The 6,783-nt window shown below is 37.7% G+C and overlaps 1 protein-coding gene across 3 annotated transcripts in view; it reads right to left on the bottom strand.

Annotated features, from left to right (window-relative positions):
- LOC107966625 (probable E3 ubiquitin-protein ligase DTX2) overlaps positions 1–6,783 on the bottom strand; it is a 60,701-nt gene that overhangs the window by 100 nt on the left and 53,818 nt on the right. For all 3 annotated transcript variants that reach the window (XM_063814449.1, XM_063814445.1, XM_063814444.1), the window contains one exon: positions 173–299. The gene's annotated coding sequence lies outside the window, so the exon portion shown is untranslated. Of the gene's footprint in view, positions 1–172; positions 300–6,783 lie in introns of those variants that run through there.

Here is a 6,783-nt window from a genome sequence, read left to right as displayed (position 1 = left end):
ACAGAAATGCTCCATTTTTTACCTTATCAAAGTTAGAACCTTTCAATGAAGAATAATATAAACACTGCAGCTACTGCCCACAAGGAATTAAATGCTGTTGTCACTTATTTCTTCAAACTCAAGCATAAAACCCCATTCAACTGAGAGCATTCAGAAAGCAAGCTATCCTCACCCAAGGAAACTAGATGGCTGTAGTTCTCCAACATCACACCCCCGTATGTTATCTTCTCATCAGGGTCCAGTTGCCACCACTCCTCCTGGGTGAAATCCACAGCCACATCTTTGAATGACACTGGCCCCTGTAATGGCAACATGATCAGAATTGGGAGATATGGAAAAGGGATAGGGGGATAACATTTTACAAAGCTCACTGGTGAAGTTAACCATACCTTATTTTATGTTACAGATTATGGAAGGGAAATCATACAGGAAACACATATCCTTTGGGGATATATATATAAAAAATATATATTACCCCACAAAAATAAAAACCCAAAACACAACTGAGCTCCTATTTTGCAACTGAACTGAGTTTTGGGGATATGAGATGAGTGAAACACCATGCCTGCTCTCAGAAAGCAGACAACCTAATAAGGAGATAAACATGTAAACAAACACAAGCATTTTACTCCTTGTCACTTCTTTGCTGCCAGGCCCTCCCCTTCTCCGGGACCTCTTCACGTTGGAGTGCCCACCACTCAGTTCCTGGTCTTCTTCTTCCTAACTCACTGCTCTGGGGCTCTCACCTGGTTTCAGCTCCTTGTTCTTTTGGCTCTTTTATTCTCATAGCCAGTGGCCTCTGGCTATCTGCATGGCTGAGTTTTATCTCAAACATCTCAATCTCACAGCAATAAATATTCGTTAAATGAATGAATGCCCAAAGCTGTTATTAGAGTAATGCAGACAAGGTGCAGAATGATTTAACAAAAGAGGATCAAATTATTTTAACTTTATGCCATCAGATTAGGCTTCACAGACTCAGTTAACTTGAAGTCCTTAAAGATGAATTGTGTATTCTATGGGATGAAGGGGAGAAAGAATATGATGAGGTGTAAAAGTACCAATGGCAAACATGAAGCAGCTTCAATTTTTAAGAGGTTGGGGCTGGGCATGGTGGCTCATGCCTATAATCCTAGCACTTTGGGATGCCGAGAAGGGAAGATCGTTTGAGCTCAGGAGTTCGAGACCAGGTTGGGCAACATAGTAAGAACGTTATCTCTGCTAAAAATAAAAAAATTTTTAAAAATTGGCTGGGCATCACGGCACATGCCTGTAGTTCCAGCTACTTGGGAGGCTAAGGCAGGAGGATGGCTTGAGCCTGGGAGGTCAAGGCTACAGTGAGCTGTGAATGCAACACTGCACTCCAGCCTAGGCAACAGAGCGAGACCTTGTCTCAAAAAAAAAAAAAAAAAAAAACAGAAAAATGCAAAGCTCCTGGGCTCCAGCAATCCACCTGCCTTGGCCTCCCAAAGTATTGGGATTACAGGCTTGAGCCAGCATGCCCCACCCAAACTTGCAGTTTAGAAAAAGGAAGTGCCCAGTAAGCATGTTGCATTATCCTGTTATGTATAAAGAACATATCAACAAGGGGTTCAAACCCAGTGATACAGCTAGGACCATGTAGATCCCAAGAGATAGCAGAGGCAGAGCTGCTAGGCTGGTGGGCTGAGAAACTAAAGCAGAACATCCAAGCTTATCCACAGGCAGGCCACAGGAGCTGATAAAATCACCGAGAGAGAGTAATAACTTTCTGGGTTAAGTTAGTCCAGAAGGCAAGGAGGTGGTAGGGGTTAGAAGACTGATCGACCAATAAATAACATAAAATTACATGTCAATGCCACTTACATCAATACAAATACCCAAAATGAAACATAACCAAACAAAATCCAGTACCAGATTAAAAACATAATATACAACAGACAAATAGGACTTATTCCAATAATATAGACTACTTTAATATTTGGAAATCTATTAATATGATAAGCCACTATAACACAGCAAAGAAGAAAAATCTTGTATCCATGAAGATACTTGAAAAAGCTTGACAGAAAAAGCTGATTTAAAAAAACAAACTAAAGAAAATAGAAACTGATGGATACTTCATTAACATCAATATTATATACACAAATATAAATATTACACCCTAATATGCCATAGTACATATGATATGTGACATATGTATTTCAATTACACACAAGCACATATATACAGTTTGCGTGTATACACACACACACACACACACACACACACACACATACTCTTATGCCTCAGTCTTCTCGGTCCGAAAGTCAGGATTTTACTTAACAGGGAAAAACTACGTATCTTCCCACTAAGATCAAGAACAAGGTATTAATAAAATGCTCATTATCTACAATTAGAGAAGAGAAAACAATTAGAGCAATATAACTAAGAAAAAGTAAAAGTGCTTGGGCACGGTGGCTCACGCCTGTAATCCCAACACTTTGGAAGGCCGAGGCGGGCAGATCACCTGAGGTCAGGAGTTCAAGACCAGCCTGGTCAACATGGTGAAACCCCATCTCTACTAAAAATCCAAAAACAACAACAAAATTAGTTGTAATATTAAGGTCAACTTAATAATACAGAGATACCAGTTTCCCTAAATTACTTTATAAATATGCAATCCCAATAAAAATACCAAAAAGCTTTTTCCTGGAACTAGATAAGCTGACACTACAGTTCATATGAGGTGGAAGAAAATCAAAAACAGCTCAGGGAAAAAAAAATTTGGACATGGATAAAACTGGATCCAGGCCAGGTGTGGTGGCTCATGCCTGTAATCCCAGCACTCTGGAAAGCTGAGGCAGAAGGATTGCTTGAGGCCAGGAGCTTGAGACCAGCCTTGGCAACATAGCAAGACCCTGTCTCTACAAAGAAAAATATATATATATTAGAAAAAACATATAGACAGAGACATGAGGACCTCTGCCCTCAGGTGTGATAAATTAACAAGTACTGGATATACCCTCCAACCTGAAACAGCACACACCAAAGAACAACAAAATCAAAAACAGAAAGAAAAATAAAACAAGAACATATATGAAGCAATGATTTGTTTTTTTGTTTTTGTTTTTGTTTTTTGTTTTTTGAGATGAAGTCTCGCTCTTGTCTTCCAGGCTGGGGTGCAATGGCACAATCTTGGCTCATTGCAACCTCTGTCTCCCGAGTTCCAGCAATTCTTCTGCCTCAGCCTCCCCAGTAGCTGGGATTACAGGCGTGCACCAGCATGCCCGGCTAATTTTTATATTTTTAGTAGAGATGGGGTTTCACCATGTTGGCGAGGCTGGTCTTGAACTCCTGACCTCGTGATCCGCCCGCCTTAGCCTTGTTGTTGTTGTTGCTGTGATTACAGGTATGAGCCACCACGCCTGGGCTGAAGCAGTGGTTTTCAAGGCACTGATTATCAGGCAGTAGAGTTATCTATGAGTGATGGGAAATAAACAAGGTGAACCTATCAACTTCTGCCTTGAGCGTTTCCAGGCCATGGAGCAGGGAAGAAGAACCGAGGCAGATGTGAGGAGAAAGAGTTGTGGGATGGGAAAATGGGCAGGAAATTACAACCCATAAGGAAGAAAAGAATCAGTCCATCAAAACTGGCCCAGAATTGACACAGAGTTCACAACCGGCACAGAGCACTGAGAGAGTTCATCGTTCTATTCCAAATGTTCAAAAAAATCAAGACAGGCAAGATGTAAAAAAGACCCACGCTAACCTTCTACAGATAGTACAATATCTGAGATGAAAATTATACTGGAAAAGATGAACAGCATCATGGAAAAAAGAGATTAGTGAATATAAAGACAGCAACAGAAGTTACATAAAATGAAACAGAGAAAAAAGAATTAAAAGCAAATAAAGAGCAACAGTGTGCTGTGGGAAAATTTCAAGTGGCCTAATATACAGGCAACAAGAATCAATGGAGGGGAGGTGGCGGGTACATGAAGAGATAATGATAAAAATGTTCCCCAAGTGATGACACCACAAACCCAAGATCCAAGAAGTTCAATGATCCCCAAAACAGAAACATGAAAAAAAGATACCATGACATATTGCAATCAAATTGTCCAAAACTAGTGATAAAAAGTTTAAAACAATAAGGGGGGAAGAAAAAAAGACATGTTATATATAGGGGAACAAACATGAGTATGAGATCAGATTTCTCTTAGAAAAAAATGTAAGCAGGAAGACAACAGAGAAACATATTTAAAGCACTGTGGAGAAAAATCCAGCAAAAACAACTTTAAAAGCAAACACACGATGAAGACATTTGCAGACATATAATAATTCATCATCAACTAGAAGAAATGTTAAAGAAAGTCCTTCAGGCAGAAGTAAAATGACAGCAAATAAAAATTTAGATTTACACAAAGGAATGAAGAGTACCAGAAATGGTAACTGTGTATTTTCTCTCATTACTTAAATCTCTTTAAAAGATACCTGGGCCAAGTGTGGTGGCTCACACTTGTAATCCCAGCACTTTGGGTGGCTGAGGCAGATGGGTGACCTGAGGTCAGGAGTTCGAGACCAGCCTGGCCAACATGGCAAAACCTCGTCTCTACTAAAAATACAAAAATTAGCCGGGTGTGATGGTGGGTGTCTGTAATCCCAGCTACCCAGGAGGCTGAGGCAGGAGAATCACTTGAACCCGGGAGACAGAGGTTGCAGTGGGCCAAGATAGCACCCCTGCACTCCAGCCTGGGGGACAGAGTGAGACCCTGTCTCAAAATAAATAAATAAATAAATAAATACAGTTTAATTAACAACAACGTAGTAGATGGTGTGTGGCACTGATACCACCTGTAAAAATAAAATGAACAACGGTGTAAAGACCAAGAGGAAAGAAATGGAAGTGTCCTATTGTAAGCTTCTCTTATTCTAAGAAAAATGGATATTACTTAAGAATAAACTATGACAATTAAAGTTGCATACTATAAATTCTAACTCACTAAAATAACAAAACAGTGTGATAGCTAAAAAGCCAACAAAAGATATAAAGTAGAATCATAAAAAATTCTCAACTAATCAAAAGGAAGGAAGACAAACAGAGACATTTTAAAAAGAAACAAAGAAGATGAGACTAAAAGAAAGCAAAGACAACGGACTATAACCTAACTCGTTTTATCAATAATCACATTACATGTAAATGGTTTATACATCCCCAATTATGAGACAGAAATAGACTGATGAAAACAAGCAAGATCCAAATTTTGCTGCCTGTAAGAAATAATACTTTGGATATAAAGATGCAAATAGGTTAAAAGTAAAAGGATGGAATAAGATATACCATGCATGTATTACTCAAAAGAATGCTACATAAATAACAAAGTACATTTCACAGCCTGGAATATTAGCAGGGATAAGGAAGGCCATTTTACAAAGTGGTTAATTAATCAACAGGACGTAATAACCTTGAACATTTATGTATCTAACATAACACATAAAGCAAAAAGTGGTAAAATTGCAAAGAGAAACAGAACCACAACTGCAGCAGATTTCAATCCCCTCTCCCCCACAATTGATACAAGTGGGCACACAATCAACAAGGATATAGTACACCTGAACAACACAACCAACCAACTTGATCTCATTAACACTTATCAAACACTCCACCCAACCAGAGCAGAACAAGCCATCTTCTCAGGCATGCACAGAATTTTCCCAAGACAGATCCTGTTCTGAGCCATAAATTTAAGAGGTTCCATGTAGCATTCCAGACAAAAATTCACAGTCTAAATCTAATCATGAAGAAAGATCAGGGAAACCTAAATTTAAAGACTTCTATAAAATCACTGGCCTGTATTCTTCAAATGTTATAATGGCACTGAGGAACAAATCCGTATTAAACAGACTTAAAAAGCATGAAAACTAAAGGCAATTAACAGTCCTAGACTGAATCTTCTACCAAAAATTAAAAATTGCTATAAAGGAAATTATTGGGAAATTGGCAAAACTGGAAAATGAACTATAGTTTAGATAAAAGTATTAAATCAATGATAAATTTCCTGAATTCAATTACTGTGCTATGGATATTTAATAGAATATTCTTGATTTTATGAGCTATAATCTAAAACTTTATAGGGTAAAGAGGCATGACACATTATACCCACTCTCAAATAGTTCAGAATATATATATATATATATATAAATATATATATACACATACGTATATAGGCATATAAATGATTAATGTGGGAAAATGTTAAGAATGAAGTATCTGAACAAAAGGAAGTATCTGGGATTTCTTTGTAAAATCCTTGCAATTTTTCTGAAAATCTGAAATGATTTCAAAATAAAATGCTAAATAGAAAATAATGCTATCAAATATATATGTATATATTTGCTATTAAAAACATATATTATATATTTGCTATCATATATATCAAATATATTTCAAAAGGACTCAGAAACCAACTTAAAGGGATTCCGTCTGGCCAAAGATGGAACCACTTAATTTTCAAAAAGAATCACAACTTCTATGTACTGAAATATTTACTATCTGTTTAAACCCATGAGCTCATGATGGTAACAAAACAAAATACCCTCCTGCTTAAAAGCCTACTCAATATTTTAGAAACTGTCTTTCCTGCATGAATTACATAAACAAATAGAGAATAGAAATTTATCTTTAGAAAAGTATTCTAGGCCAGCCGTGGTGGCTCATGCCTATAATCCCAACACTGGGAGGTTAAAGAAGAGGATCACTTGAGCCCAGTTCAAGACCAGCCTGGGCAACATAGAGAAACCTGTCTCTACTAAAAATTAAAA

This window comes from Pan troglodytes, chromosome 6 (genome assembly GCF_028858775.2).
Source record: "Pan troglodytes isolate AG18354 chromosome 6, NHGRI_mPanTro3-v2.0_pri, whole genome shotgun sequence".
NCBI classification, from domain to species: domain Eukaryota; kingdom Metazoa; phylum Chordata; class Mammalia; order Primates; family Hominidae; genus Pan; species Pan troglodytes.
This window is presented reverse-complemented; position numbering and strand designations above follow the sequence as displayed.